Source organism: Periplaneta americana, chromosome 1 (genome assembly GCF_040183065.1).
Source record: "Periplaneta americana isolate PAMFEO1 chromosome 1, P.americana_PAMFEO1_priV1, whole genome shotgun sequence".
Taxonomy (NCBI): Eukaryota; Metazoa; Arthropoda; class Insecta; order Blattodea; family Blattidae; genus Periplaneta; species Periplaneta americana.
Window position 1 is genome coordinate 137,355,553 of NC_091117.1, and position 19,197 is coordinate 137,374,749.

A 19,197-nucleotide genomic window follows, 5' to 3' on the forward strand; every position below is an offset into this window, starting at 1 on the left:
TAATCGGATTGGATATTTAAAAGTACTCACGTAGTTTAAAATGTGACAACTGCATAGTTAGCCACTGTATGGATTACTATAGACATCCTGTGTTTAATGTAAATTATCTGTAATGAAATAATAATTAATATCAATTTTAGTAGAATTTGAGAAATTAATTGGAGGGCTAAATTATGGAGGTACTTACGTAGAGGTGAGACGACCTGCTGCTATTAGGACTGTAACTGGTATGACGTGGGGGAAGTGTATATTCGTGTAAACAACTACGCGGAAGGATATTGTGTGGTGACGGGGTTAGAGGTTGTACAGGGGATTTCGGATTTGGGTTAAATTTTCATTAAGAGTGCTGTTCTCTATTTGAATCTGTTTAGCAATGTAATATTCTTCTGCAGAATTTATTAATTTAGTTTCTATTCCTGATTTTAATATTTGTAAGGTTTTATTAAATGAAGAAAAGGAGAAAAAAAGGATGAAAGGGAGAAAGGAAGAAGGAAATGAATAAAGAAAGAAAAGAAGAAAAGGAGAAAAAAGGATGAAAGGAAGAAGGAAAGAGTGAAAGAAAGAAAGGATGAAAGAAAGGAAGAAAAGGAGAAAGAAAGGAAGAACGAAAAGGACAAAGAAAGGATGGAAGAAAGAAAGGAAGAAAGGGAGAAAGAATGAAAGGAAGAAAAGGAGAAAGAAAGGAAGAAAAGGAGAAAGAAAGGAAGAAAAGGAGAAAGAATGAAAGGGAGAAAGGAAGGAGGAAAGGGAGAAAGGAAGGAGGAAAGGGAGAAAGGAAGGAGGAAAAGGAGAAAGAAAGGTAGAGAAGGAGAAAGAAAGGGTGAAGAGAGAAAGGACGAAGGAAAGGAAGAAAGAAAGGGAGGAAGAAAGGTAGAGAAGGAGAAAGAAAGGGAGAAAGAAAGAAAGAAAGAGGTAAAGGAAGAAAGAAAGGGAGAAAGATAGGATGAAAGAGAGAAAGGAAGAAGGAAAGGAAGAAAGAAAGGTAGAGAAGGGGAAAGAAAGGGAGAAGAAAAGGAAGAAAGGTAGAGAAGAAGAAAGGATGAAAGAAAAGAAAGAAAGGGACAAAGAAAGAAAGGAAAAAAGGGAGAAAGAAAGAAAGAAAGAAAGGAAGGAAGAAATAAAGGGAAGAAAGAAAGAATGAAAGAGGGAAAGGAAGAAGGAAAGGAAGAAAGAAAAGGAGAAGGAAAGGTAGAGAAGGAGAAAGAAAGGCAGAAAGAGAGAAAAGAAGAAGAAAAGGAAGAAAAAAGGGGAGAAAGAAAGATAGAGAAGGAGAAAGAAAGGAAGAAGGAAAGGGAGAAAGAAATTGAGAAAGAAAGGTATAGAAGAAGAAAGAAAGGATGAAAGAGAGAAAAGAAGGAAAGGAAGAAAGGTAGAGAAGGGGAAAGAAAGGATGAAAGCAGAAAGGAAAAAGAATACAAGGAAAGAATGAAAGGAAGAAAAAAGGGTCGAAAGAAAGGATGTAGGGAAGAAAGAAAGAAGGGAAAAAGAAAGAATGAAAGGAAGAAAGAAAGCGACCGAGTGTGATCAGTGACCACTCCCATCTGCAGTATCGTACGTACAACGCAATGTTACGCAGTCCGTCCCTACTGCACTTCCTCGAACTAGCGAGAGTCAGAACTAGAGTTTTGGGATTGTGAACGAGTCGTTCATAATGAACAAATTATTGAAATGAACGAACGAAACATGATCCAGTAAAAGAAACGAATCGATTCAGTCGTTCATCTTCTCAGACCTCACGCGCTATGAATCGTTTTCTACAATGAATCTTCTGAAACACGGTTACTTCATCGCTCTATGTCAGCTGAGTAAGAGCGTTCACTTTTGGTTTTGGGTAGGGGACACGGCGCTGAGGAAAGCGAAACAAAGTAATACAAGGTACGTTGTGATGTTTGAAACATCTGATCAGGTACTTTTATTAATCGTTATAGGATGAAGTTATGCTGTAATGAGCGAGGATATGGGGGGTTTTGCCCGCCTCTACTAGAGACTACATAGTGACTGCTCTAGATTAAATCTTTAAATACTGGCATGTGACGTGTTCCGAAGCTTCGTTCGGGCGTGATGGCTTCGAACTACTATAACTCATTATTTGGTTCAATTTTTTTTATTAAGCACAATATCTTAATAAACTATTACAATAACATGCTCATATTGTGTGTTTACAGTCTCGCTACTGGACACACTGACGGCATGTTTATTTTTGTCTTATTCTGAAACATTGCAGATGATTAGCCTAATTTGATCGTATAGGAGTCCTACCAACTTCTTTTTACCGATTGGAAATGTCACTACTATCGCTACAAACAGGAAACATGCAACGAGCTCAGTAGTTCGGACTTCTGCCGTCGGTAATCGGAACTTGGCTGGCCTATAACTGTCTACTGCAGTGATTTAATGCAAGCGCATTTTTCTGACCTTGACGTCGTGCGCGGACATCTAGCGCTAGGTATGCAAGGAGGAAGAATTATGTATATGAATAAGCAGCTTGTTGGATTAATAAAACAGTGGTATACAAACTTCAAACGGAACGTGAAATTTTATGTCGTTATTTTTATAGGACTCCTTTCTGTTTGATATTTCACTTATTATCTGTAAAACAAAAGTACTAACACCAATTTCTTAATATTGCAGTTTTGTTGTAAATGTTAATAACATAATAAAGAGTTAAGAAGGATTATTCATATAAATTCCATACTAGTATTATACTATATTAATTGAATGAAACATATCATTCATATAGAAAGTGATATTCCAAAGAAAGAGATTGAGTATGACATGGAATGTTGAAAATAATATTGATGGTATCTTTAGCCTTATAAATGTAATCAAGAAACTAATGAAAACAATATTATAGTACAATGCAAAGTCACATACAGTAGGTATATATTTTAAACTGTAACTAATATTACATGACAAAACTCTTATCGTATTATGCTTTTAAAGTGATATTGGTGCGCAACTTCCTATCATCAGAATATTAAATTATTTTCTCGAAATAAATAACTATTGATAAGATATTTTGTATTCGACAGATAATGGAGAAAAAATGGGAGTATAAGGGTTCAGTGCATCAGTTATTCATAGATTTCAAAAAGGCATATGACTCGGTTAAGAGAGAAGTTTTATATGATATTCTTATTGAATTTGGTATTCCCAAGAAACTAGTTCGATTAATTAAAATGTGTCTCAGTGAAACGTACAGCAGAGTCCGTATAGGTAAATTTCTGTCAGATGCGTTTCCAATTCACTGTGGGCTGAAGCAAGGAAATGCACTATCACCTTTACTTTTTAATTTTACTCTAGAGTATGCCATTAGGAAAGTCCAGGATAACAGAGGGTTTGGAATTGAACGGGTTACATCAGCTGCTTGTCTGTGCGGATGACGTGAATATATTAGGAGAAAATCCACAAACGATTAGGGAAAACACGGGAATTTTACTTGAAGCAAGTAAAGAGATAGGTTCGGAAGTAAATCCCGAAAAGACAAAGTATATGATTAGGTCTCGTGACGAGAATATTGTACGAAATGGAAATATAAAAATTGGAAATTTATCTTTTGAAGAGGTGGAGAAGTTCAAATATCTTGGAGCAACAGTAACAAATATACATTATACTCGGGAGGAAATAAAACACAGAATAAATATAGAAAATGCCTGTTATTATTCGGTTGAGAAGCTTTTATCATCCAGTCTGGTGTCAAAAAATCTGAAAGTTAGAATTTATAAAACAGTTATATTACCAGTTGTTCTGTATGGTTGTGAAACTTGGACTCTCACTTTGAGAGAGGAACATAGGTTAAGGGTGTTTGAGAATAAGGTGCTTAGGAAATATTTGGGGCTAAGAGGGTTGAAGTTACAGGAGAATGGAGTAAGTTACACAACAGAGAACTGCACACATTGTATTCTTCACCTAACATAATTAGGAACATAAAATCCAGACGTTTGAGATGGGCAGGGCATGTAGTACGTATGGGCGAATCCAGAAATACATATAGAGTGTTAGTTAGGAGGCGGGAGGGAAAAAGACCTTTAGGGAGGCCGAGACGTAGATGGGAAGATAATATTAAAATGGATTGAGGGAGGTGGAATATGATATTAGAGACTGGATTAATCTTGCTCAGGATAGGGACCAATGGTGGGCTTATGTGAGGGCGCCAATTAACCTCCGGGTTCCTTAAAAGCCAGTAAGTAAGTAGTATTCTTATAATGCACTTATAATTCTCAGACAAATATAAAAATTAACATGGATACAGTTTTAATAAGTTCTCTTTCCATTATCCATTGAATCAGTGCCGGCTATCCCTGTATATAGCTCGACCAAGCGGCATATACTACTTTTTCGTTTGTGTCTTTCTTTTTCGTTGTGAAGCGAATTCAGGCTCTTCTGAGTTCTAAAGGGCGCGCTTGCGCCTTTGGCTTCAGTTGACATGACTGGTCTACTGCCTAATTTGTCTGACAAATCGTGCAATTGTAGTTAGTATTTTGTTTTGCTAAAGTTTAAGTTGTCTACATAATTTTCTGTGCAAGCAAAGACAACTAATCAGCGTAAAGAGTAAGCCTGTTAGTAATGCCGTGCCTGCGGCTCAAGCGCAACATGCTGTTCTTCAATGCAGGTGGCCCGCCAGGTCGTGATGGAATCTGTGGTAGATAAAGCAGACGTTACAGAGAGATTTTCTTGAGGTGCTCCCATATCCCTCTACCAACAGTCTCCACCTCCCTATCATTTCACCAATTTCTTGACAAGTGTTAAAAATAGGCTGGGGTGAAATATTGAGAATAGTATGGGTTTTCGAACAGTTGACATCTGATTCAACATTGTGGGCTTCATCAGCAAGATTTTCATTCAGGAAGTTTATGTAGGAAGTTAATCCGGCCTCATTTTTCCATCGCCGAAATGTTTTGTTAGAAGGTTGTTAACAGCATTTAATTTTGCGTCTTTAATGATGTTCGCTTTGCGAAAAACATATGGCTCAATATAAACAAATGTTGTGCCCCTCTTTGACAACACTTCTATGGAGTACGGAGTAGGCAAGTAATGGAACACTTTTGGAGGATAAGACACATTTTGGAACATCAACAATACTGTTGTTTACGTAAAAATTATTATTTTTTGGTACTACAGAATATATCTGTTATGGTGGCCTCGGCCACATGCCGAAGCAGAGCTGGAAGATCATCCCACCAGAATGGAGGTATCGTGTGATTAGCACGATGAGCTCCGCAGCCCTTATAGCTGGTTTGCGTAACCGAATTTTGCTACCTATCGTAGCTCCCCAAGTGCATCACGATACTGGGTGGGCACCGGTCCCATACACTGGCCGAAATTTTATGAGAAAATTTCTTCCCGCACGAGGTCTCGAACCAGCGCGCATTCCGTAGCGCGAGTCCTAGGCAGGATGCCTTAGACCACTACGCCACGGCGCGGGACGACAATTAATATTAAAGAAGAAAACTTCGCTCCGGCGCAGGGATCGAACCCGGATCCTTGGTTCTACGTACCAAGCGCTCTCACCATTGAGCTACACCGAAGTCCAATCCGCAGCACCGGATCGAACTCCCTTCTCCAGTGTTTTTCCCTTTGTGGCCTGACTCCAAGTTGGGCATGTATGTTGACATTTTATATTAAGTCAACTGCCATTATACAAGGCGCGTACCCAATTGAGTTATTTGGTGGCTGGGATTCCACAGTAATGCACAGTAATCTGTACAGAAATATCCACTGTTGATAGAACAATCTACGTAAAAATTATTATTTTTTTGGTCCTACAGAATATATCTGTTATGGTTATGCAGCGGACTGGACTTCGGCGTAGCTCAATGGTGAGAGCGCTTGGTACGTAGAACCAAGGACCCGGGTTCGATCCCCGGCACCGGAGCGAATTTTTCTCCTCTAATATTAATATTAATCAGATTATTGTAGTTGTTTAGTCAACTGTCCGAAGACAGGTTTGAACCTCATAAGTAACACCAATAAGGCATCACTCATGAGGCAACTAGGCCAGAAGATAATGGGATAGTGTGGCCAGTTCCTTTCCCTCCAATGCATATTTCTCCTATTAAATTGAGTGGGAGAAGAATTTTTTGGAACATCATTGTGTGATTGTATATTGTTATTGATCAAAGACTGCGGTAATGTACTTATCTGAATTTTCGATTTTTCGGAATAAGATACGTTTTGGAATTATAAGACTCAAGTGTGAAATTTATAATAAAATGGGATCTTTTTATTCTTTGCATTAACATGGCTAATGCTGTTACAGTACCTAATAAGGTCATTTGGGAATTAGTGGGAACCTGGATCAAAGCATAATATTGCTGGTTTTATTCCCATGTTAAATAGTAGGAGTCACGAACAGTTTCTAAAGTATAATGGTGGACGGTTCATCCACTTCAGAACGTTAGAAGCAGGGTATGTGTGTCTTTCTTTTTTATATCGCCCACATAAAACCTTCGGAGATGTCCATGGCTCGTAAGTATCTGATGTTCGCCGGTTATGTTGATCGGAATCAGCCGAAACTTGCCGAAATGTGTTCCCGACGTCGCGTCAAGGTTTACCGCCGTGAGCAATGTTGCCAATTCAGCGGGTTTCCCCGCTAAATCTGGCGTTTTTCAGTGTTAGCTTAGCGGGTAAAATTTATGAAATTTGTATTGCTGATATAGGGATTTAGCGGGCATTTTTAGCACTTATAGCGGCAAATAATCTCATTTTACATTGATAATATAGTAATTTAGTGGTTTCTGCATTGTTTCACAGCGAATTTTTAAGGATTGAGTTGGCAACACTGGCCGTGAGTCATGTTAGCTCATAACCGGTGTGGTTGTGTTAATTGTAAACCGTAACTTTAGAACTATTAAGTATGAATATTTTCAACAGGATTGACGCAGGTTTAAGTTGAGAGTCTGAACACTTCCATCGACCGTATGATGTAATGGTGAGTACCATTTGACTATTTGGAATAAGTGATTAAAGTGCGCGGTGCAGTGCTTTGTCGACTGTAAAATACAATCTGTTCAATCTGACTGATGGACTGTCGTAATCTCTATAGGTGTCTTTTCTATTCGGTTAAATAATAGACTGACTAAAGTAAAGGTATGAATCCTTAATGAGCGATTTGATCTAGTAACGGATGCATAACTTCAAACCTTTCAGAAACTATACAAATATATTTTGTCAATGTTTTGAGGCGAATACTTATGGGAAAACCAATTATGAATTCTGTTCCAGTAGGGAATGTTAAAGTCTCCTTCTAGAAAAAGCATTAGTCTCTTCGTTACCCGCGACACCAGTGTGTCCAGGAGAGCGCGCAAAAAATTACTCTTACAGATTATAATGTTCTACACTCTTCAACCAGCCTGGAGTTGATTCCAAGTGATTTTAGGCCACTAAATCAGACTGCCTGTTAAAATAAGTGTATATATTCGTATTTCTTGTATTAGCATATACAGGGTGTTCCAAAAATACGGGGCATAATTTCAGGTATGTTTTTCCCACATGTAGACAATCAAAATAGTTCATTACAACATGTGTCCGGAAATGCTTCATTTCCGAGTTATGGCCTTCACAACATTGAAATTCACCGGAACGTTTTTCTTTCCGCAGGTCGTTGTCATTACAGAATATGTTCAAAATATCCACCTCCTGCTTGAATACAGACCTCACATCGATGTCTCATTGACCTGCGAACACGATCCCAAACTCCAGGAGTATTGCGTATGTTCTCAGAACATGCCACAATTCGATTCCGAAGGGATTCCAAATCAGGCACCAGAGACGAATAAACCAATGATTTTAAATGGCCCCACAAGTAGAAATCGAGAGGGTTCAGATCAGGTGAGCGTGGAGGCCAAGCAATTGGGCCACCTCTACCTATGCATCGATCAGGAAACCTTCGAGCCAAGTACCGGCGACCCGTACGACTGAAGTGTGCAGGAGCGCCATCATGCAAGAAGTGAATGTGTTGACGATTGATCAGTGGAGTGTCTTCTAAAACATGAGGTATGGTTCCGGTGAATTTCAATGTTGTGAAGGCCATAACTCGGAAATAAAGCATTTCCGGACACATGTTGTAATGAACTATTTTGATTGTCTACATGTGGGAAATACATCCTGAAATTATGCCCCGTATTTTTGAAACAGCCTGTATTTTCAAATACACGAGCTAGAATAACAGTTGTATACAGGTGTTCTTGGAAAATATATTTCGTATAACAAGGGTAACAGAGTTATATTTTGTTCTTACTTTGTAGAAGTCTTGCTAGTTTCTGCTACAATGGATAATGAAATATAAGATTCCCTATTTTATACATAGCCTACTTTTGATTATAAATGATACAACAGTTAAAATTACTGTATTCAACTACATATTGATGACTGTTTTCCAACGTAGTTATCGAGTATTTTTAATTTTCACATTTTCACTCTAACTTGATTTATTTTCGGTAAAACTCTAGTTGTTTGTCTTAAAACCAATTCAAGATAGCATTCTGTGGTGCTGGGCTATTCGAAAACTTTTCCTACAAGATTTTTAATGTAAAAATATAACATATCGGAATGCGCAAGGTCTGGATTGTAGGTGGTTATCACGAAAGTTTCCATTAAAAAGATTGCAAAAGTTTTAGGTCAGAGGGAAAACAAATATTTTAAGGGTGCACTGAAGTGAAATTTGAAAATTTTAAAATATCAAATCTACAATTTTAATTTTTTACACACACATTATTTGGCATATAAAGAGTATATACAAATTTTGAGATGGTTTGGTAAATATGTTGTACATTTTTAAAAATGTTTCACAAAAAATTATTTTCAGTTGTTTCTCATTGCCTCATCTATACTAATGATAAAACTGTAACCTAAATTTTTCTGGTAATTTTCGCGTTTGCAATAATAATCGGTGTAAACATATAGGCCTGTAATTAGCTCCTCTGAGACCAAAAATAGCATTTTTGACATTTTTGTATGTATGTATGTATGTATGTATGTATGTATGTATGTATGTATGTCTTTTCACGCGATACTGCAGAAATTATTTAAAACAAAATTTTCTTTGTGATCCTACTGAGATAGCCATGCGAACCTGTATTCATACAGTATACATTGAGGAAAGCTGGATAAAAACTCATGTAGCTGGTACAGTACAAAATTTGTGAAAGGTTTTGAACATGGACATAACGCGGGTGCTCGTGTAAAGGGGGTTAAGTCAAATTGTAAGGTATGCAAACTTCTCTCCTTTGATACTGAACAAAACCCCTTTGTCACAAAATACAGAGCACTGTAACTGCATCTTGGATGGAAGAATGATTTAATCCCTTTAACACAAGAAAAAAGTAATTGTGGAGAGTTGAAATCTGTACTTATCCCAGTTTAGCGAAATCACACTTAACTCCCTTTACACGGATCTTTAGGTCTAGAAAAATGGAATTAAACATCAGAGACTGCAGGGGAATTAAAGCGCGCACACCTTTAAAAATGGCTGCCAAAATAGGTGTTGCAAGGGGCAGAAATTTATAAATTTTTTCGAGGAGCGTTTGTAAGCACCGAGATATGTTTCAAGTGCAAGAACAACAATTGATATGTTTCGTGAAAAAGTCAATATTTCATTTCAATGTACCTTAATCATCGTAATATTAAGTAATAACAGTACGTCGTTAATGCTGTTCCACGAACTTAAAAATCACGCCTTGTGCTTTCTAAAAAACAGTCGCCAGCAATCTTCCGGCTCAGGAAACTGCTTTGAACTATTTTGTCCGCTGGAACAGTGGCGTTTTTAATTCCAGTGATGACCGTGTTATGATTAAAGGTAGGAATTTATACCACAACGTGAGGATGTTAAGTTAATTGTGCTTAGACTGTCGTTATGTCATGCATGACATGAAGTCTGAGGTATGACCAGGTTACAACTAAAATGTGTTTTGTATCGCAGGAATTGAATGAAGATATGTTTCCCGTGTGTAGGGTTCAGCGTTGTGTTCCGGCATATGGTTTGTTTACTGCGATTCGTTGATTGGTTAACCACATAAAGCTACAATCTCACTCTGCTTATACCACAGCAGAGTTCCCTAACAGGTACACATGCACCTGCATTGCTAGCTACGCTCACTCTCTATTTCAACAACGATCACTCTAGGGCTATGCATATCTAACCTTGTAGTCTCTGTTGGTAAATTCCTATCTTTAGTTATGATGCACCCTTGTCTCATCACCAGTTAGGATGCTTTTAAAAAACATGTTACCTTTTTCATTAAATCGCCGAAGGTGAGTTGTAGAACTTGAAAGTAACTCATTTCTTATTAATTATTCAAACATTTCAACACCCACTTTGTTTACTCTTTACTGCAGCCCTAAATAAGTCTTCGTCAATAATACTGGTCCGGCAGTTAGTTCTGATGAATTTCAGCATGCTGGTCTCGGGTGCAATTCATTGGCATGTCATAATATTTTGAAAATGACATATTTAAAGGGATCCCCTCATTATCTAATGGTCTGTTGCAATCTTAGTCGGAAATTGTTCAAGACAGGTTGCAATAAACATAGGGTTTCATTGGTATCTTGGACGTCTGCATTATCCTTTTCTTCTGATCCTGGATACAGTGTATTCTGGTTTAAAACACCATTTCTTTGAGGTATTCCCACAAAAAAAATCGGTAGCTTTAAGGTCCCTGGAATCGAGCCTTGATATCGCCAAACCGAGAAATTAAGCGCCCAGGGAAAAGATTTCACAACAGCCACAGTGTGTGTCTGGCAGTATGGGCCGTAGTCACGTCTTGTTGAAACCAAATGTCATCCCCTCTTTAGCGCGTCTCAGAATTACGTATGTTTGTAACATCTGCCGGTACCTTTGTCCATTCACTGTAATAACTCTCTCATTTTCGTCTTGAAAACAGTAGGGACCAATGATGACTCTAGTAGAAACAGCACACCGTACGGTCGCCTTTTCGTTGTGTATTGACCATTCATGCAGTGCCTAGGTAACGTTTAATTATTGTTGCTACTTTCATTTAATTTTGCAGTTGTGCCAAACTCGTCAGAACCAACATGTCATGAACAATTTTCGGGTAAGATTGCAACAAACCATAAGATAACGAGGGCATCAATTGAAATGTGCCATTTAAAAACATTAACATGCAAATAAATTGCATTGGTGAAGTCCTAATTTGTGTTATTTTGATATTTCTAAATCATAAGCTACGGTTTCGCTACGACGATCTTCGTCGAACGAACATCGCTGACGATTGAAATCGCCAGCGGTCATCGTCAGAGAGTGGTTTCTTTACCGGCGAATTTCGTAGGTGGACAGTTTATTGTTTTATATAGTTGACCATGTCTGATCAGCTGATAAGTCGATGACAATATGATAACGTTATAATATAAGTTTTGCCTTGAAAAACGGATTTTTAAAGTAGTTAATTTCGTGTTTACAAATAGATATACAGAGGGGTCTTTTAATTAATTGATATTAAGACATCTTGAAAATGAACCCACCAATTTTAAGGAATATATCAGACTTTCTCCCGAACAATTTAATTTTGTTTTAAGTTCAATTGAAAATGATATTGTAAAATTACCCACAAAATTTATTCACAAACCAATAAGCCCAGCTGAAAGATAAGCATAACTTTAAGGTAAAAACCAATTATATAAAAACTTTATTTTTACTTTTTACAATGTTATTATTTTAATTTAGGAGCATTTATTTAGGAAATAATGTTGCAAATAAAAAAAATAATGTGAGAAGGAAGTTGTTGCACTTCTCTCCTTTGCTAGGAATTCCACTTCACTATTTCACACTCAAACTTTTGCTTCAGTAGCTAAATCTGCCGCATCGTGTGTGTCCTTCAATTATGAATCATTTTACTCAATTGTATTAACAGTTCTGGTTGTTGCAAAATATAGATTTGTTATTGTTTACAGTGGTTCTCCTTTTTGGCTCATGTCGAACAGGGATTTGTGTTTAATCAATTAATATATCGTCCTCATTAGTGAAGAAATTGCAGAAAGATTCCTGTTTTACCGCCATTATGGTATGTGTGATGTATAAATCACATGTTATTAAATGATTTAATTCATGACCTACTGTAATTTTACAATTAGTTTCTCGGCGATGATCGCAGGTTTTTGCCTCCAAGGCAAACGCCGACGATGTTCGTCGAGCCCAGGGACGTTCGTTGACGTTCATTGCCGTAAAGAAACCATGCATATTCAAATCAACAGGACAGAATCCCAGCGAAGATCGCCAGCGATGAACGTCGGCGAAGATCGTCGTAGTCAAACCGTAGCTTTATAGTAGTCACTTAAGACCCTGTACAATGAGTGATTACAGATGACATGCTTAATTATTAACTGTATGGAGTCCACCGCTGTGGTCTCGTGGTAGCGTCTTCGCTACCGAACTCAGAGGGCCGGGGTTCGATTTCCTGCTTGGGACTAGTTGCCTGGGTGAGGTTTTTCCGGGATTTTTCTCTCCTATGAATGAATATCAGTTAACTTTATCAGGTGGAGAAACGGTTAGCGCTCCTGGCCGCGAAACCAGGTGACCCGGGTTCGGTGTTGGACCCGGACTCATTTCACCGGCATTCTCACCTTCGTCTCATTCAAACGCTAAATAACCTAAGATGTTGATAAAGCGTCGTAAAATAACCTACTAAAATAAAAAATAATAAAAAAAACTTTATCAGGCGTATAGAACCCCACTCATTCCCGCCACTTTCTTCCCTCCCTCATAATCCTTTCCTCCTCATTCCGGTTGTCATCCTTGGTTTTCAGATGGCTTCTGCGGCGGCCCTCCGAGGCTGCTGACATTCTCGGCCGGCCTCTGTTGATATGTCAAGCTGTGGTAGCTGGTGACCCAGCAGCGGAACCCACTCCCTCCCAACGTGAGAGGGGGTCTACACCTCAGACCGTTGAGGAGACGGGAGAGGTAGTTTACACCTCAGACCTTTTGAGGGGGGAACGTGGGGATCTGTTGGGGTGGAATGGTATATGGATTTGGAGGGATGGTGGAATTGGTCGTTAGGGTGTTAGCGGTTAGGTCGGTTCGGCGTGTGCGGTCGGTGGGCTTGCAACTCATCCCAGGGGCGCACAATAGACCTCAGGTCGCGGTGCACAGGGATGTTCCCCTCCCTGCCTCACAGAGAGAGCGAGGGAAAAAACTATATGGAACTCTATCCTATCGTTCACTCTAATTTCTTCAATCCTATCCTTAATCATGGAATTTCTTGCAGTAGCTAGTACAGTGTATGGTTTCTATGCGCATTACTACAGTCCTGCGTTTGGTTACTAAATCCACCAAGCTACCCGCAACAGTATAGGCAAGGTATGTTGGAGTATAGATCGGCGGCACCAGACCCACTACACAGCGCAGGTCTGGTGTTCAGTGAACATGCGAAAACAAAACAAAGCTAAGCGCTTGAAGATCAGTGCTCTAATAGAAGAATTTGGTAGTCAGCACTTCATTAGGAAAGAAGAAAATTTTCCTTTGAACATTTAAAATGTTTACAGTCATCCATTGTAATGTATAGAGATTTGTAAAGCACGCACTCATAATTTGTTTTATTTTGAGTTTGTGCTGATATTCATGTTTTTTTCATTTGTCAATTTCAAACTTTAATTAAATCTAAAGTATCTTAGTGCGATTTACTTATTGTGAAAATCAGGGGTAAACAAATTACGAGTAGCACGTAGCCATTGCGACTAAAATTTTTCTGTTGTGCCTGAATTATTTATCGAGTTCAAATTTGTTTAAGACTTCGGTTTTTTATGTTACTACGAATAATATATAATGTTAATAAAAGTGGTTGAAGAAAGAAATTCGAATGTGCTTTTTAGATTAATATTGGTACAGTTGTTGCGCATCTCAAGATATTGCCACTTTATAGCTTCAGTGGAGATCACAGAGCGTCTATGAGAGTGTGTGTTTGCACTGCATAGATATTTAACACCGGTATTGTTTAATATAGTTCAGTAAATGTATCTTTATCTTAGCTCCAATGGTTTTCTCATTGCACGTGTGGGCAAAATGTCTTGGCTTCCGAAAGTAAAGGGGCTGGCTCCTAAAAATTTTTAGTTCTGTCTAGCCGTGGTAAAAATGTCTATTTTATTGCATATGAGCTGCCTTTAAATAAATACTTCGTTATTATAATAATAATAATAATAATAATAATAATAATAATTATTATTATTATTAAATTTAAGTGGTATTTTATACACGAGCACTGTTTCTGTTGTTCACCGATTTATACACAACGCACACGAATAAATTGATACACAGTACCGAAGCGTGCAGGGAGAGACCGCAGCGTGAACTGTTGACTCACAACTTACTCTCCGTACTAAGCGAAGCTATATCGTATAGTCTGCTCGACGTACACTTAACTTTTATTCAAAGTAACCAAACGCAGGACACTACTCATTACTAATGTCTGTCGTCTGTTCTTTCTTCGAGTAACGTTTTTGCATCATCTTCTCACGTATTGCAGTCTTGCTGCTCTTTCTAAGGATTTCATTGAGGGCAAAATATGTCTCCAATCAGAGTGAATCATACTCTGAATTATGTATGTGCAGCCAGCTTTCAAGTCGTGCTTTCATTAAATCAGAGTTATAAGACAAGCTACTGCCCACAGTAACTTTGTTAATATAGAGCGTTCGCCAGGAAAGAGGTTTCGCCCAGGTAAATGACTTGGACTTTCTAATCTTATTACTATATCGAACGCGAATATTAAGAGGATAATGTGTACATTTCTTCAGGATCAGGCGTTACCCCTGCGCTGGTTGAGTGGTCAGACCTCTGAATCGTCACGCAGGCGGCCCGGTTTCGAGTCCCGATCAGGTCTGGGGTTTGTCATTGAAAAATCCGTAGTGACACTTGTGGCGGGCAAAGTCGCAGTTGGGGTTTTTCTCAGGGTTCGCCCGTTTTTCTCCATATTAGGCATTTACATCATTCCGTCACCATTTCATCATTCCATGGCATTCCCCGATGGCCGGCTAGCGACGCACAGAGGGGGCTGGCCTAGGGACGACACTTGCCTGCTCGACACTTGGTACGCAGCGAACCTTTGTGTAGTCAGCCGGTGTGATGTTTGGGAATACGCCTAGCTTGAGGGTTAGCGCAATAGATCGTAACAGGTCGCAGTGCTGGGCCATAGTGCCCCCCTCCCGTAAATTCAATTCAATTCAAGCGTGGGAAGATTTTATGTGTAGCATAGTACGGGCAGATAACATAGACTGAATGGACGTCAAGATTAGAACATTATTATACAGTTGACTTGCATTCAGTGCATTTCAGTTTAGTTCGTGGCAATGTATTACACATTAAAACAGCGATTCTTTATTTATGAATCAACGCAAAGTGGGCTGATACTTGCCCATGTCGGTTTTCAAATGGCGCCGTACTAAACGAAACCTGTTTCCAGACGTACACACTTTCCTGTCAGAAAAATATGAGTCGTAGGTTTGTGTACACAGAAAAACTAACTTTTCAAGATAAGTTACAGAATTACTGTATTTTGTAGAAAACCACAATATTCGAACAAATCCCCTTGTTTGAATCATCGACCAACCGTATTACTTCCAGGTGAAAAGTAATGGGAACTAGGGAATGAGGTGAATACCTTTGGAAGGATGTATATATTCAAAGTGCTGTTTATTTTTTATAGCGTCTTAATTCAGTTTTATTATATTTCGGCTTAATGGGAACTGAAAATACATATCATATTATGGAGTAATTTTATAATAAATTTTATTCTTTCACATGAATTGCCATCCATTGCTATAAAAAAAATAATCCACTATTTTGCTCCATCGCAATTGATTAATCTTTTGGTGCGAATTTTCTATTAAGACAAATAATATTAGATATAATAGCGATTGAAATGTATTGAGAATCAAAACAGATTTAGTGTGAATTAATAGATAGCAATATCTGATAGTAATCCCAAACGCAGTTTGATTGTCATGTTAGCAATAGTGCATGTTTACATAAACGTATTTGGTCGCCCTGATCTCACTCCGTTAATTGATTTCCATTCACGCACACACACAACGCAGACATTGTTTACAGTATATTAGTAATGTTGTTTTACAATAGAACTGATTACCAACTGAATACTGTACATTCAATTGATAATGTATAGTACTTACTACAAAATTCGCTCGCCCACTCTTGATTTTGTGATAATTCATGGAAGGAGGAAATCAAACTACATGGCAAAACCTCCATCATTTCACACATAGATTACTTCGCATCCAAACTGTAAGTAGAACTAAATACTTCTTACAGATCTCTACGTTACCATATACTACACACCTCTTGTGAATAATCACACAGTATCAGTTTATTAACCCTTAAAATATGCTTACATTCTAATCTGTTGTTAAGGGGTTAGGTACAGCTTACAGCAGTAACATTTTTTTGTAAATATTCAACACTTTTTTCCTCCATTAACTGTATCTTGTACAGTAATGAAAATTGGTATGTGTCAAACACTGTCCTTCTGCTATATGAAAAAAAATATATATTTTTACGATATAAAAAATATTTATATATAGTTTTTTTTTAATTTAAAATTGTGGCAGTTTGCTGTTCAGTGATGAAGGGTTTCCCTCATAACTCATTAACTTGTCAACTTTCTCTTTTATTTTATTGATGAAACTCGTGTTTACAATATCATGCTCTTTCAGCTACAATCCTTAATAAATAATATATATTTTTTATTTTGTGTTATAAGAAAATACTGATATTTGACCACTTTTTACAAGATTTTATTTTTTATGAGACAATCTGTCAAAGGTAGGCAAGTGATCTTGCATAATATTGTAGTTATGACATGCATAAATATACAGAAAAAATTTCATAAAAAATGTTGGATAGTTTTTGAGTTATGTGGGAAACGCTTTATTCACTGCACAGTAAGTTGAAAAAAAAAAAGTTTTTTTTTAAATCGTAAAAATTTTTTTTCATATAGCAGGAGGACAGTGTTTCACACATATTAATTCTCATTTTTGTACAAGATAGAATAATGGAGGAAAAAATTTTGAATATTTCCAAAATTTTACTACTATAAGCTGTACCTAACCCTTAAACTTTCATACAAAATCGAAGAGCGTTCGAACTGAATTTGTTTTTATCGGACATTTCTTTCTCAGAGACAGAAAAATAGACTTCAAGATTTAAAGTGAAGTATATATCTTTATATATATCTATAACTTTATTATTATCTTCTTGAAGAGACTGACATGTATTTACACGGATTGCGAATGATTGTTAACTGCAGTCACTTAATTTATTTTGATTAATTACACTTAATTGCAGTACCGGTACATAATATATGATAGGAAGTTACACTATTTGTTAAGTGTTACAATTGCTACCAGTCTTTCGCTGGTATCCTTTGAAGATTATGATGATAAATTTGAGTACTGTGAAGTGCACAAAAAGAATTAATTAAATGTATTTTCTTGTGAATGAAAGATTGATATTCCTTTATCATACATAACACAACTGTATGGTAAAACACTATGCCATTATTCTAGGAAGGAAGACAAGACAATATTTTAGTTAGAAATAGGAAAGGAAATTGAAACCTCAATTATTTAAATCTAATTTATCTGATTCTCTTACATACACCTGCAATAAAATATATTTTTGAAAAGATCTCTACGAATTTGTGATTATTACTTTAAAAAATTAACTACGGTACCTGATTTGGTAAAAAGCACTAATTTTTGTGCATGAAAGTAATGTACGTATCTAACGTATTAAGACAAAATACGTTATAAATCTGATATTTAAAAATAGCTGATGAAATCGCTTCACTCACAAGAAGTGGCTGAAGTGTCCTTAATATGAAGACCATTACCCTCACTTGGCAATCATTGTGATTACAACATTATTCAGACATCTATTCCAATTTATTGTTTTAGTAAAATAGGCCCGTATTATTTTTGTATATATGGGTAAATATTGATTTTTTTTAAGTCGAACTTGCTATAATTTCACTAGTCTATAGGTAATACGAACTCCGAGCAAAGCACTTGTTATCCCTGTAAAACTTCTTTGCTGGAGTCAGTCTAGTGTGTTAAGCATCACTTGATTTAATTAGTCACTAGAGTATCATAGGGAAGACTTGAGAGTGGCTTTCAAAGAATTCACACCGTAGACAGCTATCATCACCTTTTTGAAATCTAGCCGACAAGAGAAGCGCACTTTTAACGCGAATTAAAGTTGTAAAAAGATCCAAAGAACTGAAATGGGATCTCTCTTTGAATTTTATGGATGAAGAACTGTTGAGACCTCCTGCCTTTTTTTAGTTAGAATGCAGCCAATTACGTAATCTGATCAAAGAATAGTTAAAAGGAGTGATCAATTCCTTTGAAAAACATTCAAGTGTTAACGATTTAATTTTTCGCCAATATATCTTCACTTTAACAAGTTATTTCCTACTTAAATACTATGAAATAAAGTATGATCGCTTTATCATATTAAATATGGATAGGATATCGGGAAGAACATGATGGCACGAGCTCGAGCATTTGCTCCTTCGGGTGGCATTATCATATACGTAAATACGTAAACCGGAAAGAAATAACTTAATTCAATATTAATATATATTTTGAATATTAAGGATATGGTTCGAAGTTGTAGCTATACGTACAAATTAATTTATAACTGAATAATTGGGAAAAATTGGATCGGTGTCTGGTAGAGTTCCCGGGTAGCTCAGTTGGTAGAGCGTTGGTACGTTTAACCAAAGGTCCCGGGTTCGATACCAGGCCCCGGAACAATTGTTCCCTCGAAATTATTCAAAACAATTTTACAGGGAGTTATACCGGAAAGCTTGATCTGCATAATTTATAACTGCTCACTAGAGTTTGATTATCGTTAAATGAAAATTTTGTTAGGAAAAGGATCAGTACCATATATTTCTCTTAGTTATCGTGCATTTTCTCACAACATGGCATTATCATCATAATGAAGTATTAATTAAATATCTTCAGCAACACTTTTTGAATTAATTGATTGAAACCAAATTCGTACATTGTCGACTGTGATGTCTCGCGAGCGATTCTGAGAAGTTGGAAACTGAATACAGGGTGTTAAAAATTATTCAATATTTTAGGAGGTGATAGTATAAATCAAAACAAGAAAATGTCTAATAAACATGGATCGTACGACACATACTTTCTGAAATCTGAACACTTGTTCAT